This window comes from Rattus norvegicus, chromosome 12, assembly GCF_021556685.1.
Source record: "Rattus norvegicus strain SHRSP/BbbUtx chromosome 12, alternate assembly SHRSP_T2T, whole genome shotgun sequence".
In the NCBI taxonomy this organism is placed as follows: Eukaryota; Metazoa; Chordata; class Mammalia; order Rodentia; family Muridae; genus Rattus; species Rattus norvegicus.
In genome coordinates, this window is record NC_141545.1 from 18,874,604 (window position 1) to 18,893,791 (window position 19,188).

Sequence of the window (19,188 nt, forward strand, 5' to 3'; positions counted from 1 at the left end):
ATGTGGCTTTTCTATGCAGTTGCTGGGGATTCAAACTCAAGACCTTGTGCTTGTGTAGTAAGTACTCTTACCGACTGAGCCACCTCCCAAGCCCTGTGACCTTCTTTTAAAATGTTTGTCAATGCCATGAAACTAAAACAACTGTTGATTTAGGTGGATTGTATGGGGCATTAGTAGGGCTGGAACTCATAATTCTGTGCATCCTAGGCAATCGCTACCAAGCATACTCCCCCAGCTCTAGTTGTCAAAGCAAGAGGGAGCTAACATACAGATTCACTGGATCTGAAGTCTCCCTACCCAGCTTTTCCTGACAACATTGTGTAGCTGTTTCCTCTGATTGAATTCTCTCATAGAGAAAAGCCGGGGGAGAAGGCTTGGAAAACTCACAGGAAACTTGTGTAACTCAGGAAGCTCAAGAAACTTACAGCACTCACAGGGCTCCTTCCTGTGGTTAGGTAAGTAGTAAAGAACTATGAGGGAGAAAAGGCTCTTCAGTGGAGCTGTCTGCAAGTTGCATAGGGGGCTCCAGGCATGCAGTTTCTGAGTCACCCATGCTAGGTGACAGCTGTCTTTCCTTTGAGTCTCCCATGCTCCTATGAGGAATTCCAGGAATTCATTGGTTCCCCCATGAGACTTTGGTGAAACTGATTCTTCGGTCTGTTATCGTGCCTCCCTAGAAAAAGTCACACAAGACACATTAGTAGTCCCACTTAGTTGAGCACATCAGACCCTCAGATACACAGATCATTCACCTGCAGACATCGATGCTCCTTCCTAGCTTGCCAGAAACAAATTACTATTCAAATGACAAATACAGGAAGCATGTCCCAAGGAATGGTCAGTGGTGGCTGGACCTGCAACGGAACCCAGTCTGTCCTTTTCCCTAATTAACAGAACTTTAATTTCATCCAGAGTTGTAAGGGGCTCAGCCAGAAGACAATTCCAGGGGCAGGAGAGATGGCTCACCTTTTAAGGGTACTTCCTGCTTTTGCAGAGGACTGAGCCATATCCCCAGCTCTGTAAAGGGGAAGTTTTTGGTTGTACGTTGGGCGTTGCAGTGAGATGGAGCAGACAGTGTTCTTTAGGTATGGATGGCAGGAGTGGACAAAGTGAAGAAGTGAGAAAATTGGAATTAAGGAACCTGGAAGTCATGCAGGGAAAGGGAGGTTGGCTCCTGCTGACAGTTGTCAGGGGCAACGATGGGATTGTTTCCCCCAACATATAGAAAAAGGGCAGGCAAGCTTTAGTCACTGCTATGGAAAGGAACTGAGGAGACAAAGGTAAAGTTTTGTGAGGAGCACAAATTTGGAGGGACAGGAAACAGGTGGAGGAGAATCAAAGGGCGGAAACAGGAAACAGAAAGGCCTTTTCCACTGGGAAGACCAGAGAGAGTTAAGTGGCTGAGCAAACACAAGGAGTGTAAGAAGTCAGCTCAGCCCCAGGAGCACAAAAGCCACCACAAAACAGCCAAGAGGTGACGACCTACTAATCAGCACGATTCCGACACTCTGCACGGGACAAATCACCTTGAGGCATTTGTGGAGCTTTACTTAGTGTTCTTGCCACACAAGTGAAGTGATGTTTGATTTTGTCTGTTCCACACTCAGATGTGGGTGTGCTCCTGTGCATACATAGGTGTGCATGTGGGGGTCAGAGGGACAACTGGTAAGAATTGTTTTTTTCCTTCCTTCATGCAGGTCTCAGGGATCAAACTCAGGTGGTCAGGCCTGGCTTTGAGCTGGCCCGCTGTTCTGAATCTTGTGTTTAGAAGAGGGTCTCTCTGTGTCTTAAGATGTGTGGAGTTCAGTTTTTAGATGGCTTAATTCTCATGGTCCCTTAGCCGATCTGCACCTACCTAGTGTCCATCAAGGTTCCCTTGGCTCCCCATCTGTTTCACTGTTTTGTTTTTAATTCCCGGGGTCTAGAAATCCATCTCATTCTGCTTCTCGAGGATGCTTATGGTTTGCGTTGTTTTAGAATAGCTTTGCAACTATAGGCTATTTTTTTTTTCTTTTTTTCGGAGCTGGGGACCGAACCCAGGGCCTTGCACTTGCTAGGCAAGCGCTCTACCACTGAGCTAAAGCTCCAACCCCTATAGGCTATTTTCATGTTCGTTTTATAAAGTATTTATAAATTCCAGAATTTGGCCTGATTTCCTATTTTGTTGCTGTTGTTGTTGTTGCTGCTGCTGTTGTTGTTGTTGTAACTGCTGCTGTTTCTTTCTCTGTGTAACTCTGGCTGTCCCGGAACTCACTGTGTAGACCAGGCATCCGCCAGCCTCTGCCTCCGGAGTGCAGGGATTAAAGGTGTGTGCAGCCACTGCCTGGCTATTACTGCTGTTGTTATCTGGCGATGCTGAGGATAGAATGTGGGTCCTGGGCTTGCCAGTCAAGCACTCCGCCCTGAGCTGTTTTCTTAGTGAAATTGTTTGAAGAACTGGAAGACTGCTCCTTGTTGGTGACAGCGTGCTGTGGAAGGAAACCCATCTTCTTCTGTTACTTCTTGGGTTTAATTTTCAGTTTTTGTTGCAGAACTTCCATGAAAGATTTTTTACAAATTATTTTATTGTGTTGTGCACACAGGCTCACACATGTGTGTGGTGCACGTGTGGATAGAAGTATTTGGGCACTTGAGGGTGTGTGTGTGTGTGTGTGGATGCTGGAGGTCACTCTCAGGCAGATGTGGTCCCTCAGGAGCTGTCCACCTCGGTTTTGAGGCAGGCTCTCTCACTGGGTCCTGGCACTTGCTTAGGTGAGCCTGGTTGGCCAGTGAACCCCAGGGATCTACCTGTGAGGTCACTGTGAACCAAACACCTAAGGGAACAGCCTTGGGGAGGAAAGACTGATTTGGGTTCGCAGTTTGAAGGGCCCTGTCTGTGGTTGACTAGTTGCAGGCACTTAACAGAATGTCACGGTGGAGAGAGCATGTGGTAGGGGAGTTTCTTGGCCTCACAATGGTCAGGAAGCAGAGCTGAGCCCCAGCATCCTTCTCTCTTCCTGACTGGATGCCGTGTGAGCAGCTGCCTCACGCTCCTGCTGCCATGCCTTCCCCACTATGGTGGACTGTAACATCCTACTGTGAACCAGAACGAGCCTTTACAATCCTGGTGAGTCTTTCAGGGTAAAAGTTGTGTGTGTGTGTGTGTGTGTGTGTGTGTGTGTGTGTGTGTGTGTGTGAATATAACTGATATGCATAATGTGTGGAACCTGTCACTTGCTTAGGCTAGGCTAGAATGGCTGGCCAGCAAGCCCTGTGGATTCACTTATCTCCATCTGCCCAATGCTAAGATTGTTCTTAAAAAAAAAAATGTGGGGGTTGGGGATTTAGCTCAGTGGTAGAGCGCTTGCCTAGCAAGTGCAAGGCCCTGGGTTCAGTCCCCAACTCCAGAAAAAAAAAAAAAGGAAAAAAAATGTGAGTGCTGGGGAGATCAAGCTCAGGTCCTCATGCCTGCATAGTGAGCACTTCAGTGATTCTTCTCTAACAGAGCAACGTACAGAGCCCTAGGAATAGCAGGTGTGTTTGAGCAGTGGAAGGAGCGATGTCTTCAGATGGGTGTACAGGCACAAAATGAGGAGACTGAAAAAAACTCTGAAGCCGGTACATTTCTCTTTCTGGTACACTGATGTTTGGGGAAGTGGGCAGTCACACCCAAGTCTTGTGTAGTCATTCAGAAGGCCTGAAGTCATGTGATGCTGCCAGCCTGCTCTGAGATGCGGCCTTACCGACAGGTACCGGTGAGGAGAGGGCCTTATTAAAGACAGTTGTTGCCAAGCAACCGCTGGGATGTCAAGGATGGGATAAAAGCTTAAGTGGGGAAGAACAGCGTTTGAGAACCATTCTGCTTTTTGTGAAATTTCGCTTGAAAACACTCTACTCCTCTCAGTGAGAATCAGTGCGTGTCCACTGGAGAAAACTAGGAGAGTGGATGTCAGTAGGGGACTTTGGGATGGGTGTGGCAGGGGGTTCACCTGCTGTTTGACCTAGCATAGACCATTCGCACACCTAGGTTGGTCAATTTGTGCGCCAACTCCACAGCCCAGATTAGCTGGTTTCTGAGTATAATTGGAGGGTCTTTCTAGAATTGATCAGTGTTCAGAAATATCTTATTTGTTCTTTGAGTGTTTTATATATGCACCAGGGATGATGGCTCATGCCTTTAAGTACTTGGGAGACAGAGGCAGTAGATATTGGTGAGTTCAAGGCCAGCCTGGACTACATAGTGAGTTCCAGGCCAGGCAGCGACACATAGTCAGAGCCTGTTTCCAAAACAAAGTATCATGCGCACACACATATACAGTATATGTTAATCCTTTCCACTCCAGGTCTCCAACAGCTCCCTGACCCCTCCACCTCCCTCCTCCCCACCTTCACCCACTCCTTCATGCCCCTTCCTTGTTTTTGTGTAACCCACTGTGGTGGTTTGAATACGAATGGTCCCCATAGGTTCATATATTTGAATGCTTAGTCATCTGGAATGGCACTGCTCAGGAAGGATTAGGAGGCGTGGCCTTGTTGGAGGAAGTGTGCCACTGGAGGTGGACTTTGAGGGTTCAAAAGCCCAAGCCGGGTCCACCAGCTCTCTCTTCCTACTGCCTGAAGATCCAGATGTAGAACTCTTGGCTTACTTCTCCAGTGCCATGTCTGCCTGGGTGGCACCCTGCCATGATGATAATGGATTAACCGTCCAGAGCTGTGAGCAAGTCCCCAGTTACATGCTTTCTTTTATAAGAGAAAATCTTGGTTATGGTGTCTCTTCGCAGCACTCACAGACTTACTTAGCATTGCCAGCGGGAACGCTCTTGGTGGAAGCCGGCACAGGAGCGCAACAGCCACGTCACGCCAGGAGACAACGGTTTATGCTCTCTTCATTCTTTTTTTTTTTTTTTTGGTTCTTTTTTTTTCGGAGCTGGGGACCGAACCCGGGGCCTTGCGCTTCCTAGGTAAGCGCTCTACCACTGAGCTAAATCCCCAGCCCCTGCTCTCTTCATTCTTTCTGCCTTCTCATCTCTGATGCTCCCTGAGCCTTTAGGAGGTTGATACGGATGTGCCATTTACGGAGGAGAACTCGACAGTCACTCTCAGTGTTTGAACCAGTTCCGACTCTGCATCGACAGCAGCCCACTGCAGAGAGGGGCTTCCTTCCCTGGCGGCGCCTGACTGCGGAACCCACCTCTGATACACTGGATTAGCTACTTTTCTATTGCTGTGATAAAACACGTGACCAGGGCAACTTACAGAAGGAAGAACTTATTTGCCTTACAGTCCCAGAGGGACAATGGTATGTCACAGTGGGGGACAGTGGCAGCAGGCAGCAGACCGGACCTCTGGGACAGATGCTGAGGCTTCCTTTCTTTAACAGCAAGCAGGAAGCAGAGATCCCACGCATGGTGACACACTACCTCCATCACGGCCACACCTCCTGAGCTTCCCTAAACAGCACCATTAATTGGCGAATCAAGTTTTCAAACACCTGACACTGTCGGGGACCATCATCCAAACAATAGGTATGAATGTAAATATTTAGAAGGCAGTTTGACAACATATCTACTTTGAAAAACAAAAGTAAGGGCTTCTTCCTTGGGCCTGTGATCTCCCTAGCCATGGCTTTTAGACTTTCTCCTCTTCTTCCTCCTCCTCCTCTTCTTCCTCCTCTTCCTCCTCCTTCTTAATTTTTTTTTTTTTTTTTTTTTTTTTTGTTGTAGATCCCTGGCTGTCCTAATATTAGCTTTGTAGACCAGGTTGGCCTCGAATTCCACAGAGATCCACCTGCCTCTGCCTCCTGAGTTCTGGGAATAAAGCCGTGTGGCACCACCCCCACCCAGCTGCTTTTGGCCATTCTTAAAGCATCACTGATTGTCAGGAGACTGTGTAACCAGCCCAACCTCACCAAGTGGATGTTTCCCATGCAAGTCACTGAAGGCTTCACTGCAGTTGGCAGGTCGAGAAAGGATGAGGCGTCCTCTGAACACAGGCCTCCAGCTTGGTTGTCACGGTTGGTTTGTAAATTACTTTATTTTCCTAGTGTGCATATGTGTGCATGTTTGTGTGTGTGTACGTGCACACAGGCATGCCGTTGTGGACAGAGGAAGACATTGCATATATCCCTCCATTGCTTCTCACATTCTTATTATTTGGTTTAATCTTTATTTTATGTATTTATTTTGTGTATGTGCGTGTGGGTACTGGAAGCCAGAGAGGGCACTGGAGTCTCTGGAGCTGGAGTTACCCCATGTGGGTGCTGAGAACAGAACTCTGGTCCTCTGACAGCTGAGCCATCTTTTTGGCCCTTTATCTTTGAAAATGTCTTTCGGGCTGGAGAGATGACTCAGAGGTTAAGAGCACTGACTGCTCTTCCAGAGGTTCTGAGTTCAATTCCCAGTAACCACATGGTGGCTCACAACCATCTGTAATGGGCTCTGATGACCTCTTCTGGTGTGTCTGAAGACAGCGACAGGGTACTCACCTTTAGAAAATAAGTTGATTAATTAAAAGAAAAAGAAAAAGAAAAGGTCTTTCCCTGAACCTGGCCTTTGCCATGTTGGTTAGCCTGGCTGGCCAGCTTGTCTGTCTCTACTTCCTCAGTGCTGGGATCACAGACACATCTCTGTCCCTGACTTCGCACACTGGTGCTCGAGATCTGACTTCAGTTCTTCATACTCGAACAGTGAGCTCTTCACTGACTAACCCACTTCCTCAGCCCCTGCTGTTGTTTTTCAGATAGGATCTGCCTCAGACTCACAATCCTCCCCAGGGGCTAGGGTCACAGGTGTGCGCCCCCTTCGCATCCTGCTGAGGCATCCTTGCTTATTTGTTCTGGGACGTCTAGGCCCTGGTTCGTAGGCCTCAGACTCAGTTTGGAACTACCCCATGGGCTTCTCAGGGCCTTGCAACCGGAGGATGTGGGACTTTCCAGTCTCCACAGTCATTCAAGGCAACCTAATAAGCCTCTTCCTACCTCTCTTTCAATCATCATCACCACCATCACCATCATCATCGTTATCAGCATCAGCATCGAACATGCCATAGCTTGTGTGTGGAAGTCACGGATAACTTTGTAGGATTGTTTCTCTTCTTCCGCCTTTAGGTGGGTCTGGGGATTTAACTCAGGTCATTAGCCTTGCTAGACAAGCACATTTACTGGCTAGCCACCACCCCACCACCCCATTGTCTCATGTGGCCTGGACTGGCCTAGACTTCATTATGTAGCCAAGGATGACCTTGATGCTTCCGGTCTCATCTCCTGTTCCTACAAGCTCTACCCTTCTATCTCTACGCACGTCCCACCTATTGTCATTCAAATAACGAGGACGATATTTGTATAATAGTACAAACACACATGTATGGGTTTATGTGTGAGATAGATATTTTCTTTTGTGATAAAAAAGAAAATATTCACAGAGCTCATGCTAACCTTGAGATTCCTAAAGAGTTGAGGATGGCCTTGAACTCCCCATCTTCCTTCCTCCACCTCCCAGTGCTGGGATTTTACAAGTGCACAGAGGAACCAGGCAGTCAATAGAACCTTCACACCTAATGAGTGAAACAAAGCTGGTAACTCCCACAGTGGTAGGGTGGCCAATGTCAGGTCAGCGCTGGAATCAACAGAAGCCAGTGGCTGTGTCTGAAGTCAGTTTATCTGCATTTGATTTACCTGTTTACAGATTCACTGTGAGGGCTGAGAGGTGAAAGCAGGTCTATAAAACTATGGTAGACAAAGAGCGCTTTCAAGCAAGCCACGGGGCCAGCCTGAGGGGGCTGAGCAGCCATAACCTTGTTGGCTCATGAGACTATCAGGAGAATCCCATTATAAAGGAGAGACACACTGGGAAAGAAGGGACTTGGCCCAGGAATCAGCATAGCTGAGAAACGTTCAGGGCAAGAGCCCAGCTCTCCTTTCTTTTCCAATCTCAGCCTCCTGGGGCAAGATGAAAGGAATGAGCTGTGGTTGGCTTCGTTGCTAAAAGGAAAATGGTGGTGGTGGGATGGTGAGCTGGCTCAGCAGTTAAGAGCCAGAGAGCACTTACCGCTCTTGCAGAGGACCGAAGCCCACACTGCAGGCTTACAGCTCCCTTCCAAATCTAGCAGCTCCAACCCCCTCTTCTGGACTCTGCAGGCCCTGTCCTCAGATGCACAAACACACATGTAGACATTAACATATATATACACAAATTAAAAATAAAACTAAAAGACAGAGAAGACGCTGGATGTTGGCCTCTGGTTTCCACACCCATACGCAGACGTACACCTCCTTATTTCTCTACAAACCCGCAGAAGCCAAATATAACATTTATTGCCCACCGAACAATACAACATTCCTTATCAGTTAACGCTGAGCTCTGGGGGGAGGTGGAGACAAACTGTGACTTACAGTCACGTCCGAAGAAGGAAGGAAGGAATGGAATTTTTTTTTTTAACTTAATTTTCTTTTTTTATCTTTCTCTAAAAATTTGTTCTCTTCTTCGTTTCTTTAGGGAGTGAGATTTTTGTTTCTCTTTTTTGCCTATGCTCTCATTGTGCAGCTTAAGGAAAAAAAATCATTCAATCCGGTCTTTTTTTGATTTCTAAAAAGACAAGGGAGGGGTCGTGAGGGCCCTCACGCACACTGCTTTCCTAGAGTTCGCAGGGCTTTTGATCACGTCCGTCCGCCTCCCCCGCCCCCCTTCCGTCCTTCCGTCCAGCCAGGCTTCTCTTGTGTGTTTGTATGAGTCTAGGAGGCCCAAGCATCTATGTGGTTGGCAGAAAGAGGGATTTGTAGGCTGAAATCTTTCTGCTTGGGTCTCTGCAAAGCTCTTCCTGCTTAGAAAAGAGGTTTTTGTGTGTCTCCCTTTTTTTTTTTTTTTTTTTTTGGGCCTCTGAGGCACGGGGGTGGGGGCGGGGGGCGGGAGTGATTAATAGAAGGCTACCTCAAGATTTCAATAGGGCCACAGCGTGAGCTCCCAGGGCCGGCAGGGCCTTTGTTCCGCAGAATTCTTCGATAAGGCCTTAGTGGCTGCCTGCTTGCAACCCCGGGTCCTCATTCTGTCTGTGCCAGGCCAATCTCACGACCTGAGCTGCTTGGGAAGGTCGGGACTGGAGCAGGAGCACCGCCATTCTGGATTTCTTTTGTGAGACCCCGCAGAGGGGAGATCATGTGTGAGGGTGGGGCTGGTCACCATGAGAGTCCTGGGGAAAGGGGACAGGCAGCTCCTTTCCTGGGATTCTGTGATAGAAGTGTGCCAGGAAAGATGAAGGCCTATGAATGGGATACAAGACACAGGGCTCCCACCACTGCTAACCTTCAGACAGGGTATGAGGTCGGCCTAATACCACAACAGAAGCTTTCGGGGACTTCCGGGCTCATGGGAAGTGGTGAGACTGGATGGTATTAGACAGCAAGGGAGACATTAGTCAGCAGGTGGGATGGGTTCCTCGTGGGTGTAAACTGTGCTTCTTGGAGGTTAAACAAAGGCCACTAGAAGGTTATTATAGTCCCTGAAATCAAGGATCAAATGGAATTTTTAAAAAATTTTATTTATTTATTTATTTTTTTATTTTGTGGTGCTGAGGATTGAACCCAGGGCTTCTGGCAAGCCAGGCAGGTGCTCTCTACTGAGCTACGCCCCCAGCCCCTCTTGGGGGGTTCTAGTTAGGGGCTCTACCACTGAACCACACCCCAGCCCTTCACTGGGGGATTCTAGGAGGGGCTCCACCACTGAGCCGCACCCCAGCCCCTCACTGGGGATTCTAGCAGGGGCTCTACCAGTGAGCCACACTCCTAGCCCTCACTGGGGGATTCTAGGCAGGGGCTCTACCACTGAGCCACACTCCTAGCCCTCACTGGGGGATTCTAGGCAGGGGCTCTACCAGTGAGCCACACTCCCAGCCCTCACTGGGGGATTCTAGGCAGGGGCTCTACCACTGAGCCACACTCCCAGCTCTCACTTGGAAATTCCAAGTGGTTACACACTACTAAGGACCTTCAACCCAATTCTATTTTACTTTTCATTTGAGACAAGTCACACTAAGTTACCTGGGCAGGCCTTGAACTCCTTCTGTCACCCAGGCAGACCTCGAACTTGCTGTCCTGTTCTATCAACCTTTTCTTACAGAATCTGGGACCACTAGCGGAAGGATAGCACCACCCACAATGGGCTGGGCCCTCCCTCATCAATCACTAAGAACCCTTGCCTGCAGCCTGAGGCATTTTCTCAATCGACGCCCAGTCTACACTCCAGCTCAGTGCCAAGCTGAAAGAAAATAAGCCAGCACACATGAAATACAAACCAATGTCTCATGAACTTTTTCAGGTGAGACTGTCTCGGTCTGGAACTTGCCAATTACGCTAGGTTGACCAGCCAGGCAGCCCTAAGGACCTACTTGTTCCTTCTGCCTAGCTCTGGGGTTATAGGCCTGATTCACAACACCAGGAAGCTTTTAAAAGGAAGGCTCTGGGAATTGAACTCAGGTCCTCAACCTTGTAAGGTAAGCATTTTATCAACTCCTTAGCCCAAAATTTGCACACCGATCAGTGTGGGAGTTTGATCAGCTCTGTTCCAACCTGATCCATTTATCTCTCCTTTAAAAGAATCTGGTGGTTCTCTGCTCCTGGGAGGTTACCATGTGGATACCTGGCGGAATTCCTGGACTTAAGTGATCTTCCTGCCTCAGCCTCCAGAGTAGCTGGTGTGTGCCACTGAGCCTGGCTTAAATTTTGCATCCTGAAGCCCCGACTCCCAGTTTACTATACGAGTAAATTTGGAGATAGGGTCTCTATAGAAGTGACTCAGGGAAGATGATGTCACTAGAGTGACTTAATTCAATTTGCCTGATATAAGGAGAGGATTGGGAGGCAGAGGGGACCGTGTGAGGACAAAGGGAGAAAACAGCAAGTGCCAGCCCAAGAGACAGGCTTCGTTGGGGCCAACTCTTGGGACACCAAGACATCCAGCCTACATAACAGGAAGAGAATGATATCTTTGGTATTGATCACAGTGTCCCTGTGGTCCACACTGCCTGCTGAGAGCGTTCTGTGGATTAAGTGGAACACTGGGGCCAGTGCAGGGAGATCTCATGGGATTCAACCATGACAAAATGCCAGCCATGGTGCCACTCCCATTCAGGACCCAAAGTGGAATCATCTGATTCCCAGTGGAATTAGAGGAACTTTGTAGTGTTATATGACAGATCCCCCCCCCCCCCGGGAGATATAACACATACACACACACATGTGCATGCACTCAGAAAAGGAGTCCACAACAGACCAAATCAAGGGCCATATCAATCTGGTGATGAAGAGTTAAATTTCAAAAAGTTAGTCTCAAACAAAGTCCAGACATGCCTGAGAGAATTTGAGATAGGGCTCACCAGCCTGACTGTCAGCTCCCAAGGACACTGGCCATCTGGAGCCACCCCCTCCCCTTCCTTCACTCCCTGAGGATGGGTCATCCCCCTGCTGCAGTGAGATGAGTTGCCCTGCCCACATTGCTGAGATGCTAGATTACACGTATGCTTTGTTGATGTAACTCCGTGCCAAAAGTAACTGTGCACCCTTTGTATTAGCCAATTATGTGTATCCACACGAAACCCCTGGTTTTCCCTATATAAGCTCCTGCCTAGAGAGGCTCGGGGCTTGACTCAGTCTCCTGTGTGGGATACGTGTCAGCCCGAGATCTCGTAAATAAAACTGCCTCTTGCTGATTACATCAAGACCAGCTACTCGTGTTTCCTGGGGGTACCCCAACCCGTGACTGGAGCGAGAGTCTCCCCAAGTTTGGGGGTCTTTCAGTGAACCAATGAGTCTTTTAATTGGGGTCACTTACAGGAGCAGGATGCCCAAAAAGCTGATGTCATCACTGAAAACTCATGCCCTCTAGGAGAAGAAAGGCAGGCAGCTCCACCTTCTGAGAAATTGTTGCAGTCTCTCCCCAAGCAGCTGTTTCCTGCTGCTATAAAGCTGAGGACTGGCCTCTCACAACCTTCTAACTTGCCATTTTCCCAGACATGGGACACTGTTTCACCCATGGAATCTCAGGAGCCTCTACCTCCCTCCTGGAAAAAGCTATAGATCAGAGCACACCAGGGCATGCCAATTGTGATATAAGCGAGACAGAGGTGACTATGGAGTTGAAGAAGGGAAGCTGGGTGTAGCAGCAGATACCTCTAATTCCACTCACCAGGAAGCAGAGGACAGCCTAGGCTACATAGCAAGATCTGTGTTCAAACACCAAGGTTTGGGGATGGTCAGCCAAGACCTGAGTCTCAGGGAGAGAGGGTATCCCACCCACTCCATGTTACTCAATCAAGGTCAACTGACCAGGCCCTTCTCTGGTTACAAGGATGTCACAGAACACGCCCATACTTCAGGATAGGCCACGTAAAGTTACAACTGGGAATGTATTTTATTTTGAGACACAGCATGATACAGGTTGGCCTCTCTTGCTAGGTAGCCAAAGATAACCTTGTACTTTGGATCCTCCTGCCTCAGCCTCCCAAGTGCTGAATGCTTAAGCCGGAATACTTATTTCTTTAGATGTCAAATCTATTTAGAACATGGTACAAAGGGCCGGTGAGAAGGCTCAAGTGGGTAAAGGTGCCTGCTGACCGGTCTTACATGGTAGATGGAGAGAACCAACCTGAATACGTTGTCTTCTGATTTCCACAATAATTAATAAATGTTTAAAATATTATTCTAATATGTTTAAGTGCATGTTTAAGAAGGCAGTAACTTAGCCAGTAGGCTATTTAACAATCAGCATTGGGGGTTTGGACAGCAGCTCGAGTCTCATAAACACCATCTCGAAGACTAAGTGCTATAATAAAGCGCCTGTAATGTTTTAATAACTTCCTCTTTGAACCGTTCATTTATGATTGAATGTGTCCTAAGTGTGGAACAGACTACTGCCTGGGTCTTCGGGACCCCAACCCGCAGAATGCGTGCTCCTCCATCCACTCCTCCCTCCCTCCATCCCTGGCAAAGTACGTCTTTCTCCGAGGCCCCGCCCCCCGCAGTAGCCGCCACACATGTGACCGCGGCCCACTATTTCCTCTCCCCGCGTGGGTCAGGCAACGGCGTGCAGCTCAGCCGGGACACCGGAAGACGCCTGATGCGGCCATCCGAGCATGCGCGGAGGGCAGCCGGCACCACCAGGGGGCACTGCGGATTCCGTGGGGGAGGGGCGCGCCGCCGCGCGGGACCACGTGCGCACCACGTGGCGCCCGGCAGTCCGGGGGCCGTGGCAGGGTCGCCCAGGCAGCCATCCCACAGCCCGCGTGGGTGGCGGAAGCAGTTCTCTCCGTCTGCGCCCCCTTGCCCACTGACTTCTGACCCCCAACTCCACTGACTTAGGGTTACCCCCTCGCTGCCGGTCGCGCGGTGTGTTTATAAACAGAACTCCCGGTGGGAGCAAAACCGCGGATCGCTGGATTTAGACCCAGGGGAACGGAGTCCCCGCGCATGCGCACCGACGGATACATAGGCGCATGCGCAGAGGCTCGGTAGCGCGGGTGCCTGTCTCCGCCTAGTGCGTCGGTGCGCAGGGCCGGTGACTCTTCTGGGAAGTGGGGCCGGGAATGGGGCACATTAGCCAGGATCCTGCCTAACTTCTTTGACCTTAGTGTCTCCAGTGGACGCTGCGAACCTTGCAGCCGAGAACCCTGAAGAATCCGATCAGTAGTACAGCACGAGGAACGACGCTATGTTGCATGTGTTTTATTTCAGAGGTGGGAGGGAATTAACACCGTACGATGAGCCTTGAGGACGTTGTGCAAAAAAAAAAAAAAAAAAAGTGGCACACAACTGTAATCTCAGCAGCTCCGGATGCTGAGGCAGGATGACGAGACCAGCCATATCCTGCGAGAGCCTGCTTATATGAGGTTCCTGGAATAGTAAAAAAGTCATAGAAAGTAGAAAAGAGACCGCAGGGATTAGGGAGGAGAAAATGAAAGTGTTTAACACCTGCGGGGTACCTTCTTCGGAAGTTAGGAGTTCTGGGAATGGGTGTTGGTGTTGGCTGAACAGTGTGAATGTGCTTTCTGCCACAAGACTCTGCTCAGAAACGGCTAAGGTGGCTTAGTGGACACAGGGCTTCCTTAGTATGCACCCCAAGACTGCATAAAGCAGGCAGTGCATTTCCCAGCTTTTGGGGAAATGGAAGCAGAAGGGTCATAAGTTAAAGGCTAGATTGGACTATAGCAAAAGAAAGACATTGTGAAGTGTCTTGCATGGATTTCATAGGTCAAGTCAGGTCTTGTGCACTGGGAAAAGGACAGTATGCATTCTTTCTGTGTGCTAAGTGACTGACAGTGTCTGACACTTTGTGACTTCCTCCAGCCCTAACCAGCACCCGGTTTCAGCCCCTATTAGATTAGTCTCATACATCCCCAACACTAGCCTGAAGTGACAACCACTCTTCTCCGTTTTCTCTGGTATGTGTCCATTTTATAAACCTGTGTCCCTAGTTACCAAATACTAGGTGTCATACAGGGAGGCAGATGACCCACACAGGTAAGGAGTCTGCCCCGCATGGACTTTCTACTCTAGTTGAGGGCATTGTTGATGAAGACAGTAAAATGTCAAGTGGCAACTGTTGGAAGAAAGGATGGTTTCAATTAAGGTTTTATTCATTTTGTGTGTGTATGCCTTCCTGAGAAGGTATTCTGTCTCCATTAAATATTAAATATTTCTTTCTCTAGTCCTTGGTACCTACCATTCTACTTCCTATAAGTGTGTGTGTGTGTGTGTGTGTGTGTGTGTGTGTGTGTGTGTATGGGGACATATGTATCACAATGCAGGAGTAGAGGTCAGAGGAAAACTCAGACAAGTCAGTTCTCCCCTCCCACCAAGTAGATCCCAGGCATTGAACTTGGGTCGTCAGAGTCCCTACCTGTTGAGAGTCTCACCAGCCTGTGATTTAACCTAGATCCAGGAGATAGTAAAGAATTTGCAGAACCTGTTCCTTTGCGCTGACACCAGTGTTCATGTGTCATAAGGAGGTAGTTGAGGGAGGGCTGGAGTTTTCCCTTGGGGTTACCATGGAGAGAGAAAACAACCAGTATACAAAGCTGCAGGGCTGCGATCACCTGGCGAGTCTTGAGGCCCAGGAAGAAGGTCAAGTGGAAGGGCACATGAGGGAGGGGTGGTGGCTCGATGTGAGGGCGGAGAGGCATGCCTTTTGTGACAAACCATCCTGATGCATGTAATGGGAGCACTGAATCAGGAGCTCCTGTCTGTGATGGCTGGCCAGCCAGTGACTTTTTCAGTCTCCCAATGTCCAGCTGTATTTTACTTGGGGGCTGGGAATTGAACTCGGGTCCTCATGTTTGAGCAATAAGCCTTTTACTAAATGAGCCAACTCCCCAGCTCCTTTCTCTGCTTTCGGTTTTGAGACAGGATCTCACTGAGATGCCCAGCCTGGGCCTTGAATTTGCGCTACAGGACAGGCAGGCCTCAACCACTCCAAAGCTGGGACGAGTGTGGGCCTAACTTTATTTATGTTATTAATGGTTATATTTGCAGCATCATGGGAAGGCCCTGGCTTCCTCCAGCACTCAGGAAATGCTGGAGGGGTGATTGTACGAGGAACACATTCCACAGTGAACCCGTATATTCTTCTTTCTTTTCTTTTCCCTCTTCCTCTCCTCCTCTTCCTCCTCCTCTTCCTCCTCCTCCTCCTCTTCCTCCTCCTCCTCCTCCTCCTCCTCCTCCTCCTCCTCCTCCTCCGACACACCAGAAGAGGGCATCGGATCCCATTACAGATGGTTGTGAGCCACCGTGTGGTTGCTGGGATTTGAACTCAGGACTTCTGGAAGAGCAGCCAGTTCTAACCACTGAGCCATCTCTCCGGCTCAGGTTCAGTCTTCTTAACAGCAGCTTGCAGAGCACATGCAAGGAGCTTTGTAGAAGTTCCCAGGGATTTCTACAGCATCCTTCAGACCCATTTTACAGAGAGGAACTAGAGGCTTGGGAAGAAAGCCAGGTTCCTAACCATGGGTTGGGTTTGTTGTGATCTGAGAGTCACTTCACAAACCACGAGAACACCAGTCTCAATCAGACAGGGATGGTTTATTGAATGCAAACCCTAATACTGATCAGAATAGGGAAGTAGCTCGGAATTCCCTGAACTATGACCCCAATCATCTTTTTCTGTCAGCTTATAAAGGAAAAAGAACACAATGAACTCATATGCAGGTGTAGGAAGTGCTGCCTGGTGGTCAGCTCTGACTCCAACCATTTTAGACACAACAGTTCATAGTCACCTTCAATTTGAGGGGTCCTATGTAAATCTTTGTGGGATTTCTGAAGAGTAACACACCTCAGAACCTACAGAACACAACAGGGTCTGTGGTCAGCATGACCCTGCTCTGAGTCCAGTTATTTTTCCGTGTCAATAATCTGGCAGGCAGATTAGAGCAAAGATATGGAATGGCTGGCAGGCATGGAACAAAATGGCTACGGCTGTGTTGCACGCAGGGATGCACTCTGGGGTGGGAATAGGGAGGGGAAGCAGACTTCAACAAGGTTGGGTTTCATTGACGTCAACTCTCAGTCTCTCTCTCTCTCTCTCTTTTTTTTTTTTCCCGGAGCTGGGGACCGAACCCAGGGCCTTGCGCTTCCTAGGCAAGCGCTCTACCGCTGAGCTAAATCCCCAACCCCCACCAAACCAGTCACAAGTCTGAGGTACTGCCCAAATTGATGAATTGTCAAAAGAGACCACATATCCACAGGTGGCTGAGTGACCTCGTGTGACAGATGACAAAAAGGGTCAGGATAAAAAACTGGGGTTGTGGCTGTAGCTCAGTTGGTCGAGTGCTTGACTAGCATGCAGAAAGCCTTGGGATCCATCTCCAATCCTGTCTGATCTGATGCATGCCTGTAATTTCAACGCTTGGGAGGTAGAAGCAGGAGGATCAGCAGTTCACAGCCATGTCGAATACACGGCCAATGACGTCAGCCTGGGGTGTATGACCAGAAGGAGCAGGGCGTAGGAGTGGCTCACCGCAGGTGTTGGGACCTCGGAGATGGCTCAGTTGGTAAACTCTGAGAGCCCAAGCTCAATCCTGGAACCTACAGAAAAATGCCAAGCGTGTTGGTGCAGGCTCGGAATCCTAGTCCCGGGAGAAAGGTGGCAGCAGGCTCCTGTGGCTCACTGGCCAGCTGGTTGGGCCAGCCTTACTGATGAGCTCCAGGCAGTGAGACTCTGTCTCAAAACACAAGTGGGCAGTCCTGAGGCACAAAAGGCAACGTTGACCTCCGCCTTCCAGAGAAGACCATCTCTCTTGTCTCCCAAAATAAGTTTTAGAAATTCTGAACATACTATGAATTGACATGGGAAAGACTAAGTTTTTCACAAATAAGATGTCCGATGAAGATGTCTCCTTTTCAGCTGTGCAGTGGTGGTGATAGGCCTTTAATCCCAGCACTCCGGAGGCAGAGGCTAGCCTGGTCTACAGAGCAAATTCCAGGACACCCAAGGCCACACAGAAATATCCTGTCTCAAAAAAAAAAACTGGAAGAGAAAAAAAAAAGAAAGAGGTCTCCATATCAGTTGATGTCACCCACCTAGTCGCTTTTTCCCACGGCAAGAAGATTGTTTGCAAGCCCGAGATCCTGTAATTATTTGTTTGGCTGAACATGTCACACAAGATCTTTGTGGTACACGTATGATGAGGGAGCTGGGACTCAGCCAAGTACGGGGCTCTGTTGGCAAGGGGACAAGTCACATGAAACAGGGTGACAGCCAGGAACTACTCCTGTGGGATTCTGGGACTCTCCACCTGGTTGGCAGGTGTCATAACAGCAGAAGCCTCACACAAGCTACTTTGGAGGCTGAGAAGGAAGAAAACAGCCTGGGCTGTGTAGTGTGAATGTGCCTCAAAACAAAACAAACCAAATAACAAAATCAGAGTCTGGGGTCGTACAGGTTCCTGTACTAAGCTGGCAAGCTAGGTTGAACCAGTAAGCAATGGGTTCAAGTGAGAGATCTCATCTCAGTAGATTGTGTGGAAAGTGACTGAGGAAGATACGTCTTAATTTGCTTCCAATGGCTATGATAAGACACCACGAACATGTTTGTGCATATCACACGTATTAAGCCAATATTTACTCTTTCTTTCCTCTATCCTGTTACATTGATTGAGAGAGTACGGGGGGGGGGGTGATCATATTGAAGTTATGAGACACTAACAGATTAAGCATTCCTCAAAAGACATTGCCACCTAAGATACACAACGTGTTTGCAGTTGTGTGAGGGATAGTCATAGTATGTTAGGCATGACCTGGTTATTGTCTCCACTGGGAAATTAACCACAACATAGGAGATGTGACTGTGGGTCAGGTTGACAAGGGGCAGACTTGGGATGGCTAATCTTGGTTGTCAACTTGACTACATATGGAATCAAGTGAAACCCAAGCTCCTGGGCTCCTATGAGGGATTTTCTTGATCTGATTATTTGAAGCAGGAAGACCCACCATAAATCTGGGCCACGCCTTCTGATGGTAGCCCACATATAAGGGCTTTATTTTTGCCCCACTCTCTGTGACAAAGCCCAAGTTAAAAGTGAGCGTCTACTTCTGTTGGACCTGTTCCTTCTGACCTAGCCTCAGATGGTTCCACAGACCCTGGACAACAAGAAAAGAGGCAACTCTAAGACCAGACAAACATCCCCATACCCATTTGTCTAGGTTTCCTAGAGACATGTTGCCCCAAACAAGCATGAAGCTGTCAGAGATCACGACGAACCCTATTCCTGCTCCACCATCTCCTCTAATTTTTCTCTTTTAATTAAACCAAAACGGGAGAATGTTAGCATTCTGTCTAAGCTCCACCCCCACAGTTACCTGGCAACAGCCAGGCATGCCTGACACTATGAAAGGGGCTGCTTGCCCCCTCCTCACTCCCTTGCTCCCCTTTGTTCTCTCTTGCTCCCTCTTTCCCTCTTGCTCTTACCCTTTAACCCCCTTTTTCCCTTCTCCCCCCATTTCCCAACCCCCTTCTCTCTATGTGCTCATGGCCAGCCTCTAATCATCTATTTCTCTACTTCTCTCTCTTCCTCTACCCCTAGTACCCTCTTAACTCCCCTCCCCATGCCCTGAATAAACTCTATTCTACACTTAAAAATAGAAAGAGGGCTGGAGAGATGGCTCAGTGGTTAAGAGCACTGACTGCTCTTCCAGAGGTCCTGAGTTCAAATCCCAGAAACCACATGGTGGCT

The 19,188-nt window shown here is 48.8% G+C and overlaps 1 long non-coding RNA gene across 8 annotated transcripts; it reads left to right on the forward strand.

The window, feature by feature from the left end:
• Positions 1 to 1,365: 1,365 nt before the first annotated feature.
• LOC120095892 (uncharacterized) lies at positions 1,366 to 12,814 on the forward strand. 8 transcript variants are annotated; one of them, XR_015634670.1, is made up of 8 exons: positions 1,366 to 1,665; positions 4,761 to 4,940; positions 5,030 to 5,278; positions 5,360 to 5,504; positions 5,703 to 5,992; positions 10,089 to 10,286; positions 10,374 to 10,461; positions 10,565 to 11,683. It is a non-coding gene; the product is annotated as an uncharacterized LOC120095892 (long non-coding RNA). The 8 variants fall into 8 exon arrangements; XR_015634665.1 differs by lacking the exon at positions 10,089 to 10,286 and having other exon boundaries at positions 10,287 to 10,461; positions 10,565 to 12,814; XR_015634667.1 differs by lacking the exon at positions 10,089 to 10,286 and having other exon boundaries at positions 4,907 to 4,940; positions 10,287 to 10,461; positions 10,565 to 12,814.
• The last annotated feature ends 6,374 nt before the right edge of the window (positions 12,815 to 19,188 follow it).